General features: G+C 46.8%; 1 pseudogene; it reads right to left on the bottom strand.

The window, feature by feature from the left end:
- Positions 1 to 12688: 12688 nt before the first annotated feature.
- The window catches only part of LOC130112033 (exosome RNA helicase MTR4-like), a 51699-nt pseudogene continuing 37707 nt past the window's right edge, over positions 12689 to 26680 (bottom strand).

A 26680-nucleotide genomic window follows, 5' to 3' on the forward strand; every position in this document is an offset into this window, starting at 1 on the left:
CTCCTGTGTCAAGCTGCATGTCTACAGGGTTCCCTTCTAACTTAATATTGACCTTAATGTCCTTTTTTCCATTACCAACTGTATTCGTGGGATACACTGTATTCATCGGATACGCACCAAACAGTTCATCCTCATTTCCATCTACTCTCTCACTTGGACTGTGGTCTTCAGCCACATACTGTGTATGTCCCTGTCTATTTTTAGTTTTACACATTCTTGCTATGTGCCCTACCTTGGAACACTTGTGGCATGTCTCGGTTTTATACCTACATACTTGAGCTGCATGGTTGTTACCTCCACATCGGTAACAGGGTTGGTGCGTTTCTGTTCTCTGTGGTCTAGAGTTATCACTGGTAGGTTGCTTGCTTTTCCACTCACTGGTGGACGACTTGCTTCTCCACGCACCCTTGCTTGTTCTCTTCTTGTCTATCTTATTCACAGTTGCAGCTCCGCTTGGTTTGCTGGCAAACTCCAGTGTATTCTTTGACGCCATTTCCATAGATAAGGCCAGCTCACATGCTTTTGCAAAAGTCAGATTGTGTTCTGCGAGCAACTTTCTCAGAATAGCCTCCACCTTTAAACCACTAACAAATCAGTCTCTCAGTGCTTCATTTAAATGCTGACCGAATTCACAATGTGTGGACAGGTGCTTTAAAGCAACCACATAATCAGACACTGACTCATTTTCTAGTTGGTTTCTTTTCTGAAATCTAAAACGTTCAGCTATGATTAGTGGCTTGGGCTTATAATGGGATGCTAGTTTCCCGCTCAGTACTGCATATGTGAGGTGTAACGGGGGCAGTCCTATGCTGTTCTATGCTGGTCAGCCTGCTGCATGCCCGTCACTCTCATCATTAGCTCTGCGTTGTGTTCTAGTTGGGTGGGGCCCCAGGTGTTGTGGGGGGCCCTCAGTCTCTCATCATCATCATCATCATCATGATCAAGGAAGGAGCGGGGACACACAGGACTCTATTTGGCCCACCTTGCCATTTATTTTGGTTTCAAACCCTTCGACAACCGTCCAGTCCTCCAGCGGGAGCGGTGTTTCTTACGGACGTGGGGGTCGAAGTTCAACCACTGCCCTGACTCCACTCGTGTGCGTTAGAAGTAGAAACCGTCCACGGGACTCCGATGTAAGAAAGGATAAACAAGTATTTTATCCCACAGCTTGCAGTATCTTCTTACAGGGATACTCAAGGTTACGTTCTCCTCAACCAGCAAAACTGTCCCACGGTAAGAAACACGTGTGGCTCGGCTCGATTGCTGCTTGAGACTCCTCCCACAAAACAAAAATGGCCTCTCCCGCGTTCCGTCTTCCGTGTACCCATAAGACCTCTCTCTTAAAACGACAGTACACGTATATGACGGTCGTTGTAAAACACATAAAAGTAAATAATGACATAAAATAAAATGTAGTAAACACAAATAACAGCACACAGACAGGATTTGGTGATATTTCATACTCAAACAAAATAAAATAAAAACATTAATTTTAACCTGGTTACATTCACCCCCCCTGAAATTCACCAACATCCTGACAGCAGGATAAAAAGAGAAAGAGGAAAGGAAAAGCCCATCACTGACTACTGGCACAAGTGAAAAGAAGGACCTAGTCCTCCAGTCAACTTAGGAGCTACCTCGGTTACGAGGTCCAGAAAATAATGAATGTTGTGTGGTGCGTGTGTGTTGGGTGGAGACTGAGCAGTGGCCCCCACAGGACTGACTACCAGACTAGACGGAATGAACTCTTCCGCTTCTGCCCACTCAGATCTAGGTGAGTCTCCAAGTGATGAGACTGCTAGCCCCACTGCATCCCCTGAGACCGTCAGGCCATCTGCACTGTCCTCCTCATTGGACCCTGCGCAGTCAAGCAACTGACTGGTTGTACTGGACTCCTCACCCTGATCTAACTCAGGAAGGGGCAAGAAGTTGACCTCCAACAAACGGTTCCTGTGCACCACCCTGGTGTGCCCCTCTGCATCCTGAATCTTGTAGACGTGGATATTGGGGTTGACACCGACAACCGTGTACACTCCGTTCTCCCATTTGTCAGCCAACTTTCTCTTCCCTCGCTCACTCTGGTTCGCAACCAAAACACGATCCCCGACAGACAGGACAGTGCCCTTGGCATGTCTGTTGTACTGTCGCGCCTGATGCTGCTGCTCAGCCGTGGAGTGCTTCTGAGCGATCTCCATTGCACTCCTTAGACAGGAAAGCAGAGACTGAGCATAAGAGTCATAATCAACAACGTGAGGGTCATGCAAAACCTGCCTGAACATAACATCCACCGGCAGTCTTGGGACACGCCCATACATCAGGAAGAAAGGCGCGTAACCTGTGGTCTCGTGAACACCGGCATTGTACGCGAGCGTGAGAGAATGGATCTGCTGAGGCCACTGTTGCTTCTGCTGAAGCGGAAGGGAACGGAGCATATTCCCCATCGTGCGATTAAACCGCTCTGTCCCGCCATTACCCATAGGATGGTAGGCCGTCGTGTGGGACTTCGCTACACCCGCCAACCTGAGAAGCTCTGCAATCAGGTTGCTCTCAAAGTTTGTGCCCTGGTCAGAATGTATTCTCTCCGGAAACCCGTAAACACAGAATACATGATCCCAGAGTTTCTTGGCGACCTGCTTCGCTGTCTGATTGGCGCAGGGGAATGCGTGAGCAAGCTTAGTGAAGTGGTCAGTAACCACTAGGACATCGACCGACCGCTGCTTACTGTCCTCAGCGGACCAGAAATCCATACACACAAGCTGCATCGGTGCGGAGGTTTTAATGCTCTCCAGGGGCGCGCAAGCAGCTGGCTCTGGGGTCTTCCCAAACACACATCTCCGACAGCATCTGACATATGCTCTGATATCCCTCTCCATGTCAGGCCAATAAAAACGCTGCCTTGCAAGAGAGAGAGTACGGTCCTGGCCCTGATGACCAGCGTGATCGTGGATGCCAGACAGTGCCTTGTCTTTCAGACTCAGAGGTAAAACATACTGAGACCTCCTCTGCTTGGACACTGGGTCCTTTGTCACCCTGTACAAGACACCATCATTGACTTCCAACTTCTCCCACTGTTTCAGCAGCCTGAGGACCTTCTGGTCAGCACCATGCCTCTCACGCCTCGATGGCCGCTTCCGAACAGCGACAAAGGGCAACACCTTGGAGATGCAGGGGTCCTGCTCCTGACTCAACCTGAGCTCCTCGGTGGATAACATTGGCAGTGTATCCTGACCACCCGACAGATGCTGAACGTGCTGGACCAAACTGAGTGCTGTGAATACTGATGCATCAGGCCAGTCACATTTGGCTTGACAAAAAGCCCTGACCTCAGCTGCATCACAAGCAAACCCAGATCGCGCACTACTCAGTGTTTGGGACTGGCAACTGAGTCTGAAAACATCCTGCACAGAGTCCCCCTCAACCCCGTCGGCTTCCTGAACAAGGGCCGGGTAGGGCTCCCTAAGTAGCCTCTGACTGACGGGCTTGGAAAAAGGGTCGCGACTCAATGCATCCGCCACCACGTTTTTCTTCCCTGGCAGGTGTTTGAGATCGAAGGTGTAAGACGCCAACTTAGACACCCAGCGGATCTCACACGCGTCAAGCTTCGGCTTCGTTAGGAGATAAGTCAGCGGATTATTATCTGTCCAAACGGTGAAGCTTTGACCCTTCAGCCAGTGGCTGAACTTTTCACAAACACTCCACTTCAGCGCCATGAACTCCAGTCTATGAGCTGGATACTTCCGCTGTGAGGCACTGAGGGACTTGCTTGCAAAACCAACAGGTCTGGCCTTGGACTCTCCTCGGGGCACTTGAGACAGCACCGCGCCGAGTCCGTCCAAAGACGCATCGACCGACAAAATGAAAGGCACCTCAAAGTCTGGATGGGCAAGCACCACACACTCCAGTAACATCGTCTTCAACAGATCAAATGCTTCCCCACATTCCACCGTCCAGTCTGCGGAGGTAAGCTTACGGAAGCTGCCATGGGGCTTCTTATCCTTAGCCGACCTCCCCCTCCTCTTTTGTCCAGCTGTAAGGGCGAACAGGGGCTTAGCCACGGAGGAGCAGTTCGGGAGGAAATGCTGGTAGTAAAATACCATACCAAGGAAAGATTTGATCCTACGAACAGAAGGCGTGCACCCATCACCTTCCATGAGATCCTGCACTGTCATGTTGGAGATGACCTCTACTTTGGAGGGATCGACAGACACACCTCCGCCATCAACCACGTGGCCCAAAAACCGCACCCGCTTCTGCAGCAGATGACACTTCTTCGGAGCCAGTTTCAAGTTGTTCTCCCTCAACCTCTGAAACACAGTGCGGAGCCTCGACATAGCCTCAACCTCTGACGGCGCGAAGACAAGAAGATCATCAAGATAGCACAAAAGCTTCGTGAAGTTCAGATCCCCAAAGATCCCAATCATCATTCTCATGAAGGCTGCAGGGCTATTACAAAGGCCCTGTGGCATGCGATTGTATTCATGCAACCCAAGGGGAGTCGTGAAAGCAGTGTACTTCTTGTCATCTTCATGCATTGGGATGTTGAAGAAGCCAGAGGTGAGGTCCATCGTACTAAAGAGGCAGTTACCACCCAGCGCGGCAAGACAGTCCGACTGGTGTGGCAAGGGATGAGCGTCTTTCAAGGTCCGAGCATTCAGCCATCTGAAATCAGTGCAGATCCGAAGCCCGCCATCCTTCTTCCATACCATAACCAGCGGTGAAGCGTATGCGCTCGAGGACTTCCGGATAATCCCTTTCTCCTCCATATCAGTGAGAACCTGTCTCAACTTCTGATAGTGGGCTGGGGGAACCCTCCTGTAGGGCAAGCGAAAGGGGCGCTCATCCACCAGATGGATGCGATGTGTGTATCCTGTGACCTCGCCACAGTCCAGAGAGTCCCTGGAGAAGATGTCATGGTACTCGGTGAGCAGCTGAGTGAGCTGGGACTTGCATGCCTCACTAACCTGACAGGAGCTGAGGTCAATGTCACTGAGTCCGAGCTCTGACAAACTCCTAGCCGGCTGGACGGGGGGACAGGCACTATCTGTGGCGTTGGACTCATGCCTCCCTGCAACTGATTGCAGTCCCTGGAAAACATTAAAGTCCTCAATCGCCAAGCATAGAAACACATCAGCCAACTTGCAGTTCCTTTTCAGTGTGATGGCTTTGTCAGATGGATTGACAACAGTCATGGGTACCCACCTATCACCCCAGAGCGGTGTGACAAGTCGACCTACGAGGACACTGCGTGGCATGGCCTTGGAGTCTGTCGGCTCCACAACAACAGTGCTTCCAGCTGACATAGGCACCTTAGCAGGAAGTCTGCCCCAGACTAAGTGCTCGTGCCTCGGTAAGAGTGTCACGGCCTGGGTGAGCTTAACAGTACCTATCTTCTCAGGAACTGCACCACCCCTCCAGCGCTCTACATTCGTGAACATGGACAAGAACTGTTCAACGTCAGGACTAGACGGATGTTCCTGTCTGGACGCGATGTCCCAGTACTCAGTACCACTCTTGAGTACATGGGCCACATGTTTAATGACGTTTGTGCCGACTATCAGATCATCATGCTGACCGGGCACGACCAGAGTGGGTATGACAAAGGAAACACCATAAAGCTGCATGTTGAGGTCATAAAAACCATCAGGCCTAGTCTCCAGACCACCGCAGCCAATCAAGACAATGTTCTCTTCAGGCTGCTGCTTCTCAGGTAAAACACCCCCAGAGCGGAGCTTCTCTACATAGACAATGACATAGAGCCAGTATCCAACATGCCATTAAGCTGCACACTCTGGTTGATAAGAACAGGAGCATAGAACAAGTCACTGAAAGCCTGAATCCTCTGTGTCGCCTGAATGACCATACGCGAACCCTGAGGTGCTTTGGCACACTTGTCTTCATACAAGTGAGCCAGGTCGGAGACATCAGTGAGGGATACATCTACATTACCCACACCATCCCTCTCTAGGTGTGGGTTTAGTAGTTTAACGGACGAGACTGACGACCAGCTCTTCCACCAGGCTGAGAACGGAGCTGGTTGGGCGGCTGAGGGTGAGGACAGTCCCTCTTCCAATGACCAGGAGACAAACAGTTTATACATCGGTTCTCCCGGCTGCAGTGGGAAAATGTGGAGTGATCCGGAGACTTACAAACCCTGCACAACCTCTGCGGTGCGTCTGACACCTGCCCTGCGGCGCTAGCTGGCGGTTGAGTCTGCGACGGTGTCCGGACTGCAGCGCTAACTGGAACCTGAGTCTGCATTTTGACCAAACGGTCTAGCAAGCTCACCAAACTCCTCATATAATCATCACCGCCAGAGACAGGTGCAGGAGACGGTGTAGGAGACCTTGCACAAAATGGTATAGGAGATGACGCATGAGCCGGGATGGGAGATAGCACCACCGGCACGGTCGTGTTCAAGTCGGGAGCCATGTCGACTACAGGGACATGAACCTGTGAATGGAACCTACGCTCTACCGCGCCTGCTTCACGTTGTCCACCTGCAGCAACACGGGACTTCCTCTCCAGCATGTGCTCATCAAGCCTCTCCTGGATCTCGCTAGCAGACCATTTCCCTGCGGACTTGAACTTAAAAACATTGGCAAGAGACTGATCTGGACAGTGTTTGATAAACATCATGCTTACCTCGTGGCTTGGCTCTTCAATACTACGGCCCTGCCACTTCAAGCATTCGTCAGCCACCTCCACTGTTTTATTAAGCCTAATCCAATACTCCATAGCGTCCTCACCTGGCTTGGGCAGCGTACTGTAAAAGTCCGCCAGGGGCATGCTCGAGTATGTGAAGTCACTAAAGTGTTGCTTCAGTACATCAAAAATAATGTGGGGGTTCGCTATGTGGTCGACAGATGTGTTGCGCAGCTTTATCCTCACCACGTCCCTTGCTTTCCCCATAAGCTTAGCTAGAATCTCATGTGACTGCTCACTAACTGGAATGGCTCGCTTCCTCAAATACAAAGTCATAAGGCTCTCCCACTCATGAACTGTAAACTTATCAGAGCTATCGCCCCTGAAAATAGGAGGCTCCCTAGCGTCTGTCTGCATTACTACTCTAACACTAGGAGCTGTCTCCAAACGCTGTTCAGCAGACCTAGCACTGTCTGTGTGTGTGTTTCTAAGCATTTGTGTTTCCTGCAGCTTAGCAGTGATTGACTCTCCTATCTTCTCTGCTAACCGAGTAATGAGCATGGCTAACTCACCCACTGGCTGCTCGCTGTTACCCAGCACAGCCCCTTCGCTGATACCTGGCCTGGCCCGTTCTACGTAGCGTGTGGAGGTGAACTGAGGAGTGCCAAATGTGGTTGGGTCTCTAGGTCCTGGTGCTCTGGTGTCTGGTTCCCCGCCCTCTAAGAGCTGCCCGAAACTCCTACCTACACCTAGCCGTAAACCCCCACCCACATCTAACTGGTACCCCCTCTCCATAGCACACTGGCGATCCAAAAGATCCTGATCAGCAATGTTACCCCCACCTACGTACGAACCACCCTCTGCCATGTTCCTACCTCTAACACTCAGATAAAATAAAAAAATAAAATAAAAAAGTGAAAAGCTCAATTCATTTAAATAATTGAATCTAGAAATCACTAAGAGATTGAAACAATCACACACAATCAACAAATTCACCAATAGATTAATCACATATGCACATATCCAGTAGTTTAGATCAATAGATTATTCACACGAGTCCTTCAATCACATCAACATTAACCTTTTTTCCCTTTTTTTTCGTGTGTTTTTCTTCCTTCAGTATATACAAATGTCCTGTTCACAAGCCCAGTCCATGGTAACCACAGCTATGACTGTCCAGTGTCCACACAGCTCAACTCCAGTCCCCTGTAACATGAGTGTACAGTCTATAGAAATACCTGAGGACGTCTGGGGCTTGATGACAACAGCAGCCTCCCGCGGCGAGCAACTGATGTCACTCTCAGAATCCAGGAGGGTCACGGCACCAATGTAACGGGAGCAGTCCTATGCTGTTCTATGCTGGTCAGCCTGCTGCATGCCCGTCACTCTCATCATTAGCTCTGCGTTGTGTTCTAGTTGGGTGGGGCCCCAGGTGTTGTGGGGGGCCCTCAGTCTCTCATCATCATCATCATCATCATGATCAAGGAAGGAGCGGGGACACACAGGACTCTATTTGGCCCACCTTGCCATTTATTTTGGTTTCAAACCCTTCGACAACCGTCCAGTCCTCCAGCGGGAGCGGTGTTTCTTACGGACGTGGGGGTCGAAGTTCAACCACTGCCCGGACTCCACTCGTGTGCGTTAGAAGTAGAAACCGTCCACGGGACTCCGATGTAAGAAAGGATAAACAAGTATTTTATCCCACAGCTTGCAGTATCTTCTTACAGGGATACTCAAGGTTACGTTCTCCTCAACCAGCAAAACTGTCCCACGGTAAGAAACACGTGTGGCTCGGCTCGATTGCTGCTTGAGACTCCTCCCACAAAACAAAAATGGCCTCTCCCGCGTTCCGTCTTCCGTGTACCCATAAGACCTCTCTCTTAAAACGACAGTACACGTATATGACGGTCGTTGTAAAACTCATAAAAGTAAATAATGACATAAAATAAAATGTAGTAAACACAAATAACAGCACACAGACAGGATTTGGTGATATTTCATACTCAAACAAAATAAAATAAAAACATTAATTTTAACCTGGTTACAGAGGCTACTCAGTTTTACTGGTATGCAGAGGTTCTTTAGTTGGCCATAGGCTTCTGCGCCTATCACAGACAGGAAAACATTGGCCTTTTTACCGTCCTCCACTTCATTAACGATCATCCATTGCTCCAATCTTTCAAGGTACAACTCGAAGTCCTCTTTACCTTCCTTGTATTCAGCAATATTGCCGATGAAATGTGCCATGCTTGTGCTTGGCTTGGCTAGCTAGTCTTTTCTTGCTAGCTGGCTGTAAGCTAGCTTGTAGCGTCACGTTGCTTTGTCCGCTTTTATTAACTACTGGGATTACCTTCTCACATTAAAGGTATCCCATCCTCGTCGCCACTGTAATATATTCTCTATATTATCTGGATGTATCTTATACTGCTAATATATCCATAACAGTGATCGAGCCGGAGACCAACTCTCCAACTGGCGCAGACGTCAACATCCGGGGTATATGAGAGCCTAGCTTAACCACCACTAGGTAGCTCTGTTGGTCTACTAATGATTATCATTCAGCTAAGCATTTAGTATCAGCATACTACAGTGACGCAACCAGGAAATCCACCGAAGGCTAGACCGTCCCATTTAACAACCGTTGACGCGGTATATGGAGGAGCCTCCGGATGAATCGGCTTAGTACCGTGAAGGCTGCACCCTCCGAAGGATGCAGACCCTGAATTGGGACACATCAAATATGTGTGGAATGTTGATCCAGGAACATATCCTACTTGGCAAAATCACGCCGAAAAAGTTTCTGGCTCCCGAGTTACTTTCCGGTACTGAATATGCGCAGTAGTGTTACTCCCATCATGCCTCTAGGGCCATGAGAATGAGCGAACTGCGTTCAGGATCCGGCGCTGCGCGTTCATGAATGCTATGCTAGCGGACTTCATGGATGCATATATAGATTACTACGGGATTTACTTGGGATTAGAAACCATGGATGTATTTATACAAACAGCCAAAAATAAATAAATAAAGATTACGTTCAAAACAAAGTCTAACAAGTGACCAATAAATGCGACGCAAAACCACAAACTCAAAATATCTTGATGTGTGAAAGAGAAGGCTCAGCTTGCTGTCATTTATTCACCTTTACCTTTGATTTTTCTTCATCCGAACAGCCTTTGTTTAATCTAGCAAAGATCCTCGTTCCCAAGACACACGACCGCGCGTAGAGTGCGCGTACACAGCCGTGACGTCGTGCAGAAAAAAAATCTGGGTTTTGGAAACATTTTAAAAAGATTAAAACCCCATGGCTTAAACATATACAATACAAAGAGTAATAATTGACTATGATTATAGCTGCGGGTGTCCTGTCAACAGTTTTACAGGCGTCTGTTTTGCAATGGTGGTCTATAGGGAAAATGCTTTTTGGGCCGCAGGGGATTTTTCGCTGCAACATCGCGAGTGACCACTGGAGAAAGTTGGCTGCAAGGCTGAGCGGCGGCGCCGTATCCAGTCCTATGCATGGTTTCGCCAGGGGGACGTAGCACGTGGCAGGATCACGCTATTCCTCCCAGCCCCCCCCCCCCCCCCCCCCAATAAGCGCCCCGACCGACCAGAGGAGGCGCTACTGCAGTGACCAGGACACATACCCACACCCGGCTTCTCACCCGCAGACACCGCCAAGCCGGAGGTAACGCGGGGATTGGAACCGGCGATCTCCGCGTTGGTAGACAACGGAATAGACCCGTTATGCCACTCGGACGCCCCCTAATATTTCTTTAAGTCAGAAAATTTGAATAAGAAGCTGGCTTTTAAGCTGTCAATGCGAGTATGAAAATCACTCGTGGCCAGGCTCAAAGCAGAACTGTGTGAAATTTTCCATCTTTTAAAGCATAAAATGTATGTTTTGGGTGGCCTAACATGATTTCACTGTTCATCAATGATTGGTTTCAATCAGTAAATATGCTGCAGTACCAGCGCCACAAAAGGATTACCTGTTTTCTAATTAAAATGTGTTGACTAAAAATTGTACATGTTGTTGAAAGTATCATCCGTGAAAAAATAATCTGCAAATGTGAGACCAACTTCAGCTTCATACATTTGGATGTAGAAATGGCTAATAGTACTCCCTGTGCTGAAAACCTTCTCGTTGGCTGAACTGGGTATGTGCAGTTATCCCCTTGCCAATACAGGCTCACGCTGGGACAGTTTGTGGCCCAACCAAATGTAAAGTGTAACTTAGCTGAGGCAGTGAGGTGCTCTTAGCAACATGATTGTCTTAACATTCATCTGTGGATAGCGTTATTATCCTGCAGTTAAGCAAGGAATGAACTCTTGGAGCCAGAATCAAAGTTAATCAACCTGTGTTTATTTTGAAATTGAGGTAATTTTTTTTCAAGATAATCATCGATATTATTCAATACATAACATGGCAGTCTACCACTTCCACCTTTGTTAAACTTAGCTTAGAAAAAAGGGTTTTTCAACTTGTTAGTGTACATGATTTATCCTGCAGTGTACATGGTGTGTATAAGTGAAGAGGCTATGTCTGTGAGTACTTAAGAGAGAGGGAGAGAGAGAGAGAGAGCTCTGACACTACCTGTATACCACAACAATATTTACAGCAAAACACCTTCCCTCCTGCCACCACCCACCCCATTACTACATTCTTCTCTTTCCCCCTCCCTCCTCTTTTTCCTCATTCTCACTCCTTTATCAAGATTCTTTCATCCTACCACTTCTCTTCCTCTGTCCCAGGCTGTTTGGGTTCCATGTTGATAAGCGGCCTGGTGTTGGTGGCTGCAGTTAACCAGAAGCCCACAGCAGCATGCACACTAATTGAAGACAGCTAATCAGCAGCCACATTAGCATATCAATACGAGCTCCCGGCCTTTTAGCCTGGTTTCCTCGCTGCTAAATTTTCCAGGTTCTTGCGTTCATGGCCATCCAAACTAACAGGCATGCTACTGAGAGGTGTAAGAGGGCAACACACAGGCGTTAGAGCCCACTGCAGTCTGGGCTCATTATACCAAAACCAGACAAGCAAATGAGTTGTTGAATGTGCTCAAAATTTGAAATTACTCATCAACAGATCAATACAATATAAGGTTAGATTAGATTGGTTTAGATTAATGGTGGTTTCATATTTAGCACAGGCTCATCAATTTGCCAAAATCCATTTTGGTAATATTAATCAGTGTTGATATAATGTGAATATTGGTAATGGCCATACCATCTTAAAAAAACAGTTGTAAATTGGCAATTAGAAAAAAAACAATTACCTTAATTGATTAATTGATGAGGCCATTACATTAACTAATTAATTGGTTTCCATCCCTCCTATTCTGCAACAGGTTATTGCATCCATCAGGAGGACAATTCTTGAATCCACACACAGTCACTTCTCTGGTCATCATTACTATCCATCCATCCATCAATTATCCAAACTGCTTATCCTGCTCTCAGGGTTGCAGGGATGCTGGAGCCTATCCCAGCAGTCATTAGGTGGCAGGCGGGGAGACACCTTGGACAGGCCGCCAGGCCATCACAGGGTGCTTATTAACATGAAAAGTAAAAATCAAGACAAAATTTGTCAAAAAACCGTAAGCTCAAAATTAAAGCATGAACTACGTCTTCAACTTTCTCCACCGCTTCCATTAATTTGTACAATGCACCACTTTGCTTATTAACAAAAGAAAATAAAATCAGAGGAAAAGGCCCTCCATTGCATTTGTGTTGAGTTGGGAGCATTGATAGATTTAAAAAATGGCACTTACTATTTTTTCTTCCTCAGCTATCATAATTATTACATACTAAAGTTGACCTCTGACATACAGTCATCCAGGACTTTGCGAACTCAGGGAGCCACTTGCCATCTGCCTAACGAAGAGTTTTCCAGTCAACATACATCTAATTATAACATTACACCATTGAGGCAGGAAGTCGTAATTATCTAAAGTGCCAATAGATGAGTTTGCCAACCACTGTGGTTTCAGTTAAAAATTATTATGGTCTTTGTTAACTTTCTCCTTTTGTGTCAGGAGGCAAGTGATTATTGGTAAAGACTGGCAGCAAACACAATGTCCCTCTTGATCTTGCATATTCCCGCAGTAAATTTCGTCTCCAATTCGTGTTGCCGATAGCTTTGGCTACAGATGACACTTGTCTTAGTAAGTCTTCCAGGCGATGCATGCAGCGGATTATGCTATCTTCAAAGATGTCCGTCCTCTTGCAGATCTGAGAAAACGAAACTCCATTGGCCCAGGTGTAGACTACGTTATCAAGTGTGGCTTAAACTTGCTGAGATAGCTCTCCTCGTCCACCTCCACCTTGGCATCTGCAGACACCTTGGCTATGCGCTTTGAATACTCCTGCATTTGTCTGAAGGGTCTAACAAGCTGTTCTGTCAGTTTTGGCATCTCACTGGCATTCTCCTGGAAGACAAAACAGGACAGTAGGGCAGTGGCTTGTTCTGCTGTCAGATCACCGAAGAGCCCATTGAATATCATCTCTGTCAAGAGAAGCTCATCAGCACTGCTAATTTCACAGGCAACTCATCCCTTAATTTCGATCACATGAGAGGGTGTGGCAAAGCCAAGCTGTCGCAGAACTCTCTTTCTACACTTCAGTTTGTCCATTTGCAGAACGGTCCGTGCCTTTCTCAACTGCCCCAGGGGAGGTTGGAGGGATGCAGGTGGTTCCAGTGATGCTACATTTAATGACGTCTATCAGCTCTATTCGTGTTTACTTACCCAGAGACCTCAGGTCATTTGACAACAGACAGCGCATGTTGAAGTCTATACTGGAGGTTGAGATGCGTTTCCCAGATGGCATTCCTTTGGTGGACCCCATTGATAACATGGGCATCAAAGACAATACACTGAAGAAATTCATTCAAAAAATGGAAGCCTTTGAGCACCGACTGTACTTTCACCCCTTACACCATGATTCAAGTCTGGAGGCTGTCTATTCACTTTGTGAGAAGAAAGTCATCATTACCTTCAGCTATATATCTACTTTGAGCACACAAGTGTTGGGGAAGTTTTTGTGTTTATGCAAAGAATTTCTCTCTGAGGTAGCGCCATGCAAATTCTGTAAATCAAGTTATTTGGAAAAAATAATTTCTGAAGAAATTCCTGTAAAAGGTTTCTTGCGCTTCAAAAAACAAAAAACAAAAACTGCAAAACCCGTGTCAAAAGTATTTGACACATAGTTTTACTTAAGAGTCCATAAGTAATTAGGTGAATAACAATTCATTTTAAAGCTGGGTCTGCAATCTACAAAGAAGGAAATGAAGGAGATCATTTCTCTCAACGAGGTATTTCTTTATATTGGTTGCGTCATTTAGAAATGAAATTACATGTATGAAATTACGTGTATGAAATGACAGTATATATTACACAAGTGTTTCCATTATTCTGTTTCATAACGCCGTGTAAACCCCATGAGAAACATACTATTTCATCTTGTGCTTGGCAGATCACATGTTAACGGTTCAGCTGCTACTCAAGGGTCTTGTAGTTTGAAACTGCATTTGTATTTCTCTGGATGATCATGTAAGCTACTTATTTTATACATCAACAGCCCCACTATATATCTGGTCTGATGCATAGACTCTAGAATCTCTAATTGGCTATAATCTTGGGAGATGCAAGCAGGAGCTGCGATCCGGGCCTTATCCGGTTATGTACTACAGTGGATGAATCTTGTCAGGTTTTTTTTTTAACATTTTTTTTTTAACTCTGTCAAACAGAGTGGTCTGCCGTCAGTTTTTTTCTTTCTTTCCATGGTTAGGGTGTTTGAGTGGATCTTATCAATTAAAAGTAGAATTAGTAGGGGGTGTCCGGGTAGCGCAATCTATTCGGTTGCATACCAACACGGGAATCGCTGGTTCGAATCCCCATGTTACCTCCAGCTTGGTTGGGCATCCCTGCGGCTGGGAAGCCAGATGTGGTTATGTGTCCTGGTCGCTGCACTAACGCCTCCTCTGGTCGGTCGCGGCGCCTGTCGGGGGGGGGGGGACTGGGGGGAATAGCATGATCCTCCCACGGGCTATGTCCTCCTGGCGAAACTCCTCACTGTCAGGTGAAAAGAAGCGGCTGGTGACTCCACATGTATCGGAGGAGGCATGTGGTATGCAGCCCTCCCAGGATCGGCAGAGGGGGTGGAACAGAGATCGGGATAGCTCAGATGAGTGGGGTGATAGGCCGGATACAATTGGGGAGAAAAAGGGGGAGAAAAGTAGAATTAGTAATGTGGGGAATTAGTGATCTCCATTCAATTTTTGCCCCATCATTGTATTTTGGTTTGTTTTGTAGGTTGAATTAGAGAAAGGGGAGAAGGGAGGGGTCATGATGGTTTGTGAAGGAGTGTGAACTGCGAGGGACAAAGTTTCTGTTTCTGCAGAGTCCCGAAAGAATCCACGCTAATGGTGCATTCACACAAAAGCCCACACCAAATTTTCGCCCAGCGGGAATCAAGGAAAAATTAATGAGAAGAGGCGATATGGCACTACAAATACATTGTTTTGTCCCGAGATACGAATAACATTATTTTTCGATCTATTCTTATTGTGGGCAAAACAACGGCAAGCCGACATTCTAAGAAGGGAACATATGAAACTAAACAGCAGCTCCAAACAAGTCCCTCGGACTCAGCTGACTTTGAGAGAGAGCCATGCTTCAGAGTTCATTACAAGTGAAATGTCGCCTATCTTGGGGCTAAACAGTGACTATTACCTCTTTCCATTCACTTTTCATTGATTTGCACTACGCCAAAGTTTGGCACAAGCGAGCCTATGACCGCTCTCTCCATCAAATTAATAAAATCCCTGCGTCCAAAAGATGGAGAACTCTAAAATCGTAAAAAGAATTGAGCAGTGATGCTGACCTTGTAACATTTTCTCTGCAAGTGACCTTAAAGCCCAATTTATGCTCCAAATGTTGGCTAGCAGACAAATGTCTCCCAGCAGACAAAAAAGTGTCTCTTGAGTTGTTGCATTTATGCTTGTCGCAATGTCGCTGACTGTCTCCTGGTATCTATGGAAACGTTTCGCGTCACGCGCTGTGTTGTAAACAGTAGCGAGTGTTCTTTTTATGAATGAGCGCGCGTAATGTAAACAACGCTCTCAAGCAAAACCATGGCAACGGTCGACCACCTCGTCCCTTCAATCCAACTATCCAATCACAGCTAAGCGACATAATGTGCGCGAGTCTGCGACATAAGAAAATGTGTCGTGTACACAACAGACATGGGAGACACAAAAAGTGTCTCTCATGACGTCAAAATTGTCGAGAGACATCTGTCTGCTAGCCGACATTTGGAGTATAAATTGGGCCTTAGTCATTTCCAGCAAGTATTCTACTGCAGGTATGTGTGGATGGGAGATGCTGGGTATATTGGGAGAAGGATGCTGAATATGGAGCTGCCAGACTTTATGGATATGGTGAGGGAGGAAATGCAGGTGGCTGGTGTGACAGAGGAAGATGCAGAGGACAGGGAGAAATGGAAACAGATGATCCGCTGTGGCGACCCCTAACGGGAGCAGCCAAAAGTAGTAGTAGTAGTAGTAGTAGTTCTATTGCAGATATCTGTAGATGGTGATCAGGGAATAGGAGAGGTGCTACACCCCACAACAAAAAAACGCAACAGTAACTTACAGCAAAATTTGAAAAATAGCAGAGGTCGCTAATTCCCAACATTGATGATTCTACCTTTAAGTCAGGAGTCCGGATAGCATAACAGACTGGGTTTGGTTATTTTCTCAAACAAGACCTTATATTCCTCATAAGACCAACCCAACATTTATCTTCCATTTTCCAGCATGCACTAGTGCCAGGCTGATCCTCAAGTCAGTCTTTGGACGGTCTGCACGATGCTGATCTATTTTGGTGTTGGGTTTGAATTCTCAGGCTGGCTGAACCTCTCGATAATGTTGTATTTGCCTGTCATCCCAACTCCTCTCCTGTTTTCCAATCTATTGCACTATCCATGGTAGTAAAATTCTTTTTGATGTTCTTTTTTCCTTTATATGTTCTTTTACTTTTTTCAATTTTTGAGATACTTTGTTGATCCCTTTGAGTGTGGTAAATAACGCTTTGCATTTAACCCATCCTAGCTGTGTAGCTAGGAGGAATGGGCAGCCGCCATGCAGCACCCGGGGACCAACTCCAGTTTGTATTGTTATGCCTCGGTCAGGGGCACAGACATGAGTATTAACCCAAGCATACATGTATTTTTGATGCCTTTGATGCATCTGTCCCATGCCCGCCTGTTAGGGCATGTGACCGAGGAGTTGGATGAGAGCGATAAGCCCCCTTGGTTGTAGTTAAGCAATGAAGAAGAAAGCCACTTTGTTTTGTCACTGTATTGTTACAATGGATTTGTCTTCTGCATATAACCCATCCTATTGTATAGGAGCAGTGGGCAGCTGCAGTGCCTGGGGACCAACTCTTTCCATTGCCTTGGTCAGGGGCACAGACAGGAGTATCAACCCTAACATGCATGTCTTTTTGATGGTGGGAGGAAACCGGTGCACCCGGAGGAAACCCACGCAGACATGGGGAGAGCATGCAAAGTGCTCTTCCTTCTCTGGTAGTATGCGTGATCTTCTTTATGGAATTGCTCTTTGTAAAACCTCCTATGACAAGGTGCAGGCACCCTTTTGACCAATAAAACATTTATTCAGACACCAGTTCATTCCTTGCCAGTAATTAATAAACTTCCCTTTTCAGGTTAACTGTGCCGTAATTAATGATTCCCTTCTCAGTTAAGTCGGCAAACCTGAGCGAGAGAGAGAGAGACACACACACACACACACACACACACACATCGCTCTCTCTCTCTCTCTCTCTCTCTCTCTCTCTCTCTCTCTCTCTCTCTCTCTCTCTCTCTCTCTCACTCTCTCTTTCCACCTATGTTATATGTTCAGTAAGCCTCTGCAATATGTGGTGCACACATGCTAGTTGGGTGTTGACAGGAAGAGGCATTGCTGTCAGACAGCCTGAAACTCTGACAAGTTTGAGAAGACGTGTCATTGAGTGAGCAAAGGGTCCCTAAGGACTGTAAGAAATGGAGGCCAGATGACCCCAGTGGCCTGGTCAGGACAGTGAGGTTCAGATGGAGTGGCTCTTTATTTATCTATTTTCTCTGGTCCACTTTCTTTATCTCCGCAGAGGCAAAAGGCTGCCAGGACAGTGAACTACAAAGGCTGACCCAAAGTCCTACAGCAAAGATGGACTGTTATTAATGTTTTAGCTGCGTGATTCTTGGCATGAAACGAGACTAGAAAAAAATTGACCATTAAAACACTGAATTAATTAGTCACTTTAATTGTGTGTTCTCCAACTCCTATTCTCTGAGGGCATAATTAAGATGTGTTTATTTGGACACAGTTTGCTCTTCAAGGAGGTAACAGCTAATTGGTATTATGCTCATAACATGCGTGCACCACAATTATATCAACTCGCTGATGTAGAAGCCACAGTGCATAGATGGTGTCTCCAATTACAGATTTTAAAAGATAAAATTACAACATATTTAATGGATTTGTAAACGTAATACTGGTTGAAGGGGGAAGTGCCCGTGGCGTGAGGTAGTTAGGACGGCCCCAGTGCACGCTATTATGACGGGCCCCAGTGCATGGTAGTTACTAGTTATTAAGCACACACACACACCATTAGGCATCTAAAGTATTTGACCAGGTATGTGTGGGATTTTACAGTCGAATGACTTACTTAGGCTATTTTACTGGGAAAGCAGAAGTCAAAGAGAAAGATATCAGCACCACAGATAGCGCTCTGACACGCGGTAACGTACAGACGGTCAATCAAATCAACAAGTCAACCCAATATAGCTGGAATGTTTACATAACTATAGCTGTTATTGGGAAGGTATGTATTTAAAAAAAAACATCAGCTAAATTCATAGATAACTAGCCTATAAACTATAAACTACTTTAAATATTTATAGCTTACTGGGGCTAACGTAAAGTTTATTTTAAATATCAATAAACTTTCTGCAGTAGGATGGCACGGTGGCGCAGTGGTTAGCGTGGTCGCCTCACAGCAAGAAGGTCCTGGGTTCGAGCCCCGGGGTAGTCCAAACTTGGGGGTCGTCCCGGGTCGTCCTCTGTGTGGAGTTTGCATGCTCTCCCCGTGTCTGCGTGGGTTTCCTCCGGGTGCTCCGGTTTCCTCCCACAGTCCAAAGACATGATGGTCAGGTAAATCGGCCGTACTAAATTGTGTGTGTGTGTGTGTGTGTGTGTGTGTGTGTGTGTGTGTGTGTGTGTGTGTGTGTGTGTGTGTGTGTGTGTGTGTGTGTGTGTGTGTGTGTGTGTGTGTGTGTGTGTGTGCGCGCCCTGTGGTGGCCTGGCGGCCTGTCCAGGGTGTCTCCCCGCCTGCTGCCCACTTACTGCTGGGATAGGCACCAGCATCCCCGCGACCCTTAGAGCAGGGTAAGCGGTTTGGATAATGGATGGATGGATGTTTCTGCAGTAAGTTTAACCAATTGCTTGTTGCCATCTCCTTCACAGAACGGAGATGCGTTCATCAGCTGATCTCCGTGACTAAAATGTCGAGAGAAATCGTTATTGCTGTCGACGTAAACTTTCAAATTATTAACGGTCAAAACATGCACTGATGTGTCATTACTGCAATTCAAAATCCTCTTCTGCACACGTGTCATATCGTGGTGGAAATCATTTGTGAAATATTGTAGCGAATTCAGGGAACAACGCAACCACAGGAACTGCCGCGGCCGGGAAGCGAACCCGTGTCGCCCGCACCGCAGGAGACGTCGCTAACCGCTCGACTAAAGGGTTAGAGCTGCGAGCCAGCGGCCAGCGTGTCTTCTTATCCATGCACGTTACACTACCCCCCTCCTTCGGGAAGCGCGCCCCCGCGCTTAAGCATATCAGCTCCTTCACGCCTCAGGGCGCCTTTAGCCAGCGGCCAGCGTGTCTTCTTATCCATGCATGTTACACTACCCCCCTCCTTCGGGAAGCGCGTCCCCGCGCTCAAGCATATCGGCTCCTTCACTCCTCAGGGCGCATACGCTTCCGATGGCCTTACGGTCGCTCCATCCCACTTCTGACACCAATGTAGCGAATTCGGGGGGACAACGCAACCACAGGAACTGCCGCGGCCGGGAAGCGAACCTGTATCGCCCGCACCGCAGGAGACATCGCTAACCGCTAGACTAAAGGGTCAGACCCGCCAGCAAGCGGCCAACGTGTCTAGTTATCCATGCACGTTACAGTATTTTGAGTACAGTAATGAAGTAATTGACATTCTTTTTATTGTAGGAGAGTAGTGTACAATGTATCTCAATAGTTACAGTATACTTGGCAGATTTTCCAAAATTACAGATTTGAACAAAAATATGTGGTAATAACATAAAAGTACAGTTTAAAGTACAAATATGGAGTGCAAAATAAATAAATATCTAAATGAAACAATGATGACATAACACGATATGACTGCTAACCCCCACGTTACACTGAAGAGTAGTTTTGATCAAACTGAAGTATCTTAGATGTGTGTTAAAGAAGCCAGGTTTTGTGTGCTTTGAGCGTGCTGAGGAGATGATTTGCCCTCTAAGATATGCTTTCAGTGACTCCCAAAGCAAGGAGTAAGGTGGAATCATTCTGATTTAGAGCGAGAAAATCGTCAATGGAATTTAAGATAAATTCACCAGAGTCACTATCAGACAGAGGGGATGGTGTTAAATCTTCAAAGAGGGCTTCTGAAACGAGGAGAAATTAAAATCAAAGGACAAAGGGGCGTGATCTGAAATAACGATGCTTAAGTATTCAGAGGAATTTACACGGGTTAAGTAAATTATCTTTAAAAAAATCCATTCTGGAATATGAATGGGTTAGGATTAGTCAACCAACCTGAGTCTATCAGTCAACCAATTGCTAAGGACCTTGATTTGTAGATTCAGGTGTGTAACTGCTTGGTTGGAATAAAGACCAGCACCCACACCTGCCCTTTCTGGATCATGTTGCCCATCCCTGTCTGTACCTGTTCCAAATGTGGTTTGAAATGTGACCTGCCATTAATCTAAATTAGACATTAGAAATGCACAGAAATATCATCTAGGACCAAGGTGAGGGTTCACAGATCCTTCCCCAACCACGCATGCATACACAGTCACAACCCCCCCCCCCATAGTCTCCCTCATCCAGCAGTGAAGGCTACAGTGTACTCTGTGTGGGAAGGCGTTCACATACAAGAAAAAAAAAATACACACGTCGCCAAGCCGAGCTAGTGGAGTCCCACAGACTGCAAAGTGTAAAAGTACATTGACTCATAAGACCCAGTTGTAAACATGTTCAAAGAAAATTGGTAGGAAAAAAATTGGCCTCATAAGCACCTAACCCTCTTAAAAAAAACACAAGGAGCTGATTAACTAAAGAAACAGCCCTCTCAACAAACAGGACTTGGGAAATGATAACCCATGGGCATTTTGGCTAACCTTACATCTCAAAACTAATATTTCCAGAGAGGCAGCAAATATACATATATTAAACAAGAGTAGGAGAATGGAACTAGTTTACTGTAGCCAATATGAATAGTTGAATAACAATAATATGAATGTAAATGTCTGAATTGGAGCTTTATAGCAACTGCCATAGGCTATGGCTTAACAGTAAAAAAAATGAAATTTCAAAATAGACCTGTGTGGAAAGAACTAAAAGGTCAGGCTTATTTTCAACGCTAAACAGACGATAGAATTGGAGCATATTACCTGCACATCCTAGGACGCATGGCGTGTCATGAGGCATAGTCATGTTTATTTTCTTGACGAAGGTTTCAGCTTCTTCTGGTAAGAAGAATACCGTCTCTTGACCATTGTGGTATATGCGCAGGCGAGCCGGGTACATTAACCCATATTTTACTCCATCCATTCCACGGAGTTGACGTTTGACATCGTTAAATGCAGCATGTACCCGTGCTATCTTTGCCGTGTCGTCTGGGAATATGGAGATAGTCATGTCCGTGATGTTAATCTTTCCGCGTTCTCTTGCTCATTGCAGAATGTCGACGCAGTCAGAGTGATAGTGGAATCGGGCTATAATAGTGCAGGGCTGCTCACCAGCTCTCGGTTTGGGCTGAAAGGTCCTGTGGCATCTGTCCATCAGAGGCTCCTTTTCAAGGTGGAGTGCTTCTTTGAGCAATGCTGCGACAGCCACGGCGGAGTTACTACCAACTTCCTCAGGGACCCCCAGAATCCTGATATTATTTCGGTGAAAACTAGCTTCCAGATCCTCGTATTTATTTTCCAGGTCATTTCAGCTGTGAGATGAGCAGTCTTGGTTTGACTCGCAACAATATCAATGCAAGTCGATAGGGTCCGCACCATTTTCACCACAGTTCCTTTTAGCAATTCCAATTCTGCTTGTGTTGCGGCTCTGTCATTGATGAGCTATGTCTTTAGCGCGTGCAGTCAAGTTTGACTGTAGATAAATCAATACAGAGAGCTGCGCATAGTTCTGTTTTAAAGATGCCCGCCATGTCTTTGCGCAAGACGGCGAGGAGCTCAAGTTTCAGGGCTGATGGGTCCACAGGTGTTTGAGCCAGGGCGGAGGCGCACTCAGAACAGAAAGGAGAATCACTCTGGGACGAGGGTGCGGTTTGACGGCGAGGCCGGTGTTGATAGTCACTGCTCTGTTTTGTGAACGACTCGTAAATCAGTGCAACAAGAACGTACAAATGGCCCAACTCCAACTGCCAGTTCCTATTCGCGCAGGCTTTTAATTGCTATTTACAGGTTAATTGTAATTAAATTCAAAGCAAACAAAATAAAAGGGCAAAACACCCCCCCCCCCCGAAAAAAAACAACAATAACAACCTATTGGAGTCAGACACTCGCTGATTGATGAATAGAATAGAATAGAGTAATCTTTATTAATAAATTTGTACATATATACAAATGAAATTCACTCTGCATATATCCCATCCTAGCTGTGTAGCTAGGAGCAGTGGGCAGCCACCGTGCAGCACCCGGGGACCAACTCCAGTTATTTGTTCCTATTGCATTGGTCAGGGGCACAGACAGGAGTATTAATCCTAACATACATACATGTCTTTTTTGATGGTGGGAGGAAACCGGAGTGTCCGGAGGAAGCCCACGCAGACACGGAGAGAACATGCAAACTCCACACAGAAAGGATCTGGGACAGCCTGGGGTTCGAACCCAAGACCTTCTTGCTGTGAGGCAACAGCACTAACCACTGGGCCACCGTGCCGCTAATTACTAAATTACTAAAGTAAGCGAAATAAAAGTGATTTTGTGACAGTCATCACCTTGGTGGTATTCACTTAACTTGCACACCCATGGGCAAAAACATAAATTGGTGCCTATGGTTGGAATGATTTTTTTTGGCATCTTCCGCTTAGTTCTTCAAAAACGGAGACAGGATGAGGAAATGGATCTAGAAGAGTCACTGAACGCAGGGCCGTGTTTATGCATAGGCATTATAGGCACGTGCCTATGTGATCTCGTGGAGGGGGGCCCGAAAATGCACCTGGGAAAAACTTAATAATGCTTTTTTTTGTAAAGAAATGTAGTACAAACATACTGAGAAATAAAACTATGTTATTTAATAAAAATGCTTTTCAGGATCTGGTATTGTTATATTATGTAACGGCCAATAGCCCTTTAAGAGTTGTGTTGGCTATCCCCCCTATCCGATGTGTGTGTGTTGAGCAGCGCGCCAGTGTGTGAATGCGCAGCAGTTGCCCAGGTATATCGGCAGCAGAGATGCAAGTTTTAGTAACTGTAATATTTGCTAGTAATATTTGATTTGCTAATGTCCCTTACGGCTTTCCGTAGCGCCACAACAAAGTCACGTGATGTACGTAACAACGTCAGTCGGAAATCCGGTCGGTGAATAAACACCCAGCACGAGAGAAGTCGTCCTTGCTTCATTAATGTTATAAGTTAACATAGCCAGAGGGCACAGATCATTGCATGGTGTCAGAGTAGCGGAGTTTAAATACCCAATATGGATTCGTACGGCGTTCCAGCTCCACGGATGGACTGGGAATCGGCGAACTTACCTGAAGCATGGAGACGATTTCGACAAACAACGGAGCTAATGTTCACGGGCCCCCTGCGCGGGAAGAATGAAGAGGAGAAATGCAGCTACCTCCTGCTCTGGATAGGGGAAAAAGGGCGCGATGTGCACAACACTTGGACACTCAGCGGAGAACAAGCCAAGAAGCTAGAAACGTACTACGATAAGTACACTGAGTACATCACCCCCAAAGCAAACCCGATTTATGCCAGATATAAATTTCATGAAAAGATGCAGGGAGAGAGTGAATCCTTCGAACGATTTGTAACTGAGCTAAAGCTCCTAGTCAAAGACTGTGGCTACCCAAATGCCGACGAGATGGTCAGGGACCGCATCGTGTTTGCCACCAACTCACCCAGAGTGAGAGAAAAGCTACTTAGCCAGGGAGCTGAGCTAACGCTAGAAAAGGCCATAGATGTAGCCCGCTCACACGAGCTAGCAAAGCAACAGCTAAAGTCTATGGGCCAGGGCAGCACACATGAAACGGTGCACGCAATAGGCAGAAAGACTTACAAACCGAACGCACCCAAAGCAGCTAACGCTAACTTCAGACAAAGGGAGGGTAACGTTAGCACCGCCGCTAGGGCGTGTAGCTATTGTGGAGGGCTACACGGCACTAAAGCCACTTGCCCAGCTAAGGGTAAACAATGCATTAAATGCAAGAAGCTCAATCATTTTGCTAAAGTATGCAAGTCTAGCTCCCAGGGACAGACAAAGTACTACCGCGGCACAGTACATGCCGTCGGAGAGAACCCAGAAGAGTACACCACTGACAGAGAGCAGGAAGAACTGTACTTCGACAACATTACAGTGGAGAGCACCGCTGTGGGAGAACAGACAGAGCTGTACATAGACTGCATCTCAATAGAGAACAACGAAAAAAGCAATGAGCAGGCTTACGTAGAGGTTGGAATTGGCACACCTCCACAGAAGGTAAAGTTTAAACTAGACACTGGGGCACAGGCCAATACTATTCCCACCAACCTGTTCCAGGCGCTGTTCAAAAATGTGACACTGAAACCAGCAATACACAGACTCACTGAATATGGAGGAGGCGCGCTGAGCGTGAAAGGCACATGCAAACTCAAATGTAAGTACAGAGACAATGCAATTATGCTGGACTTTTACGTCATTGACACAAACGCCCCACCAGTCATGGCAATGAAAACATGCCGTGACCTAAACTTGGTAAAAATAGTGATGGCTGTGAGCGAGGAAAACAATGTCACATCACAGAGCATAATGGATGAGTATGCAGATGTTTTCCAGGGAATAGGAGAGTTCCCAGGCGAGTGCACCTTCCGCGTCACACCAGATGCAACGCCGGTCGTCTGCCCGCCACGCAGAATCCCCATCGCCCTACGCAGCAAACTGAGGGACGAGCTTGACAGCATGGAGAAAGGCGGCATAATCTGTAAGGTAACAGAACCCACAGAATGGGTGAACGCACTCGTCATTGTTGAGAAGCCAAAGACAGGCAAACTTAGAGTGTGTTTAGACCCCAGAGCTCTTAACAAAGTGATACAACGACCTCACTATCCCCTCCCCACGCTGGAGGACGCCACCACAAAGCTCGCTGGAGCTGAGTACTTTAGCGTGTTAGACGCGCGGTCAGGCTATTGGGCCATCAAACTGAGCACTGAATCCTCAATGTTGACGACATTTAACACAGTGTTTGGCAGGTATCGTTTCCTCAGACTGCCATTCGGAATCGTGTCCGCTCAAGACGAGTTCCAGAGACGCGTGGATGAAACATATGAAGGATTGGACGGTGTGACGGCCATAGTGGACGACATACTAGTGTTCGGCAAGACTAAAGAGGAACATGACCAGCGTCTCAGAGCGATGCTGAAGCGCACAAGGGAGCGAGGGGTGAGGCTCAACCCCGACAAGTGTCACATATGCGTGTCCGAGGTACGCTACTTCGGCCACACGCTCTCACACAAAGGCATCAAACCAGACCCACACAAGGTGAAGGCAGTCAAGGACATGCAACCCCCACAGAACAAAGCAGAGCTGGAGACAGTCCTCGGCATGATCAACTACCTCGCCAGATTTGCTCCACACCTCTCACAGATAAACTCACCCCTCAGACAGCTTCTGAAACAGGACAGTGAGTTTGTGTGGGATGCAGTCCACGACAAGGCGTTCCAAGAGATGAAGAATCTCATTACACAGCACCCAGGTCCAGTACTCTCATATTTCGACCCGCAGAAAGAGCTGCGACTCCAAGTGGATGCATCCAAAAGTGGCCTTGGGGCTGTCATGCTCCAAGATGGCAAACCAATTGCCTATGCGTCCAAGTCACTCAACAGCACTGAAGAAAACTACGCACAGATAGAGAAGGAGCTCTACGCTGTGGTCTTCGGCTGCAAGAGGTTCCACGAGTACATGTATGGACGAAAAGTAATTGTGGAGTCAGACCACAAGCCTCTGGAGGCAATACTAAAAAAGCCACTGGCAGCAGCACCACCCCGGCTGCAACGGATGATCCTGGCGCTCCAAAAATACGACATCCAAATCATCCACCGCCCCGGTAAGGACATACCGGTGGCCGACACACTGTCACGCAAGTCAATAGAACACCACGACAGTGACCTACAGGAAGGGATGGAGGCCCAAGTGCACACAGTCCTCAGCAACATCCCTGTGAGCGACACAAGACTCACAGAAATCAAGCAGGAAACAGCGCAAGATCCACAGCTCACCGCACTCAGACGAGCCACACTCACTGGCTGGCCAGACACAAAGAAAAAGTGCCCGCCCAGCATCCAGGAATACTGGAACCACAGAGCAGAAATCTCAGAAATGGACGGTATCCTGTTCAAAGGTGAGAGAATCATTGTCCCCCAAAAGCTTCGCAAGGACATGATACAGCGCATCCATGCCGGCCACCTTGGCGTGGAAAAAAGCAAATGCCGAGCAAGAGACTTACTGTTCTGGCCTGGCATGGGGAAACAG

Source organism: Lampris incognitus, chromosome 4 (genome assembly GCF_029633865.1).
Source record: "Lampris incognitus isolate fLamInc1 chromosome 4, fLamInc1.hap2, whole genome shotgun sequence".
NCBI classification, from domain to species: domain Eukaryota; kingdom Metazoa; phylum Chordata; class Actinopteri; order Lampriformes; family Lampridae; genus Lampris; species Lampris incognitus.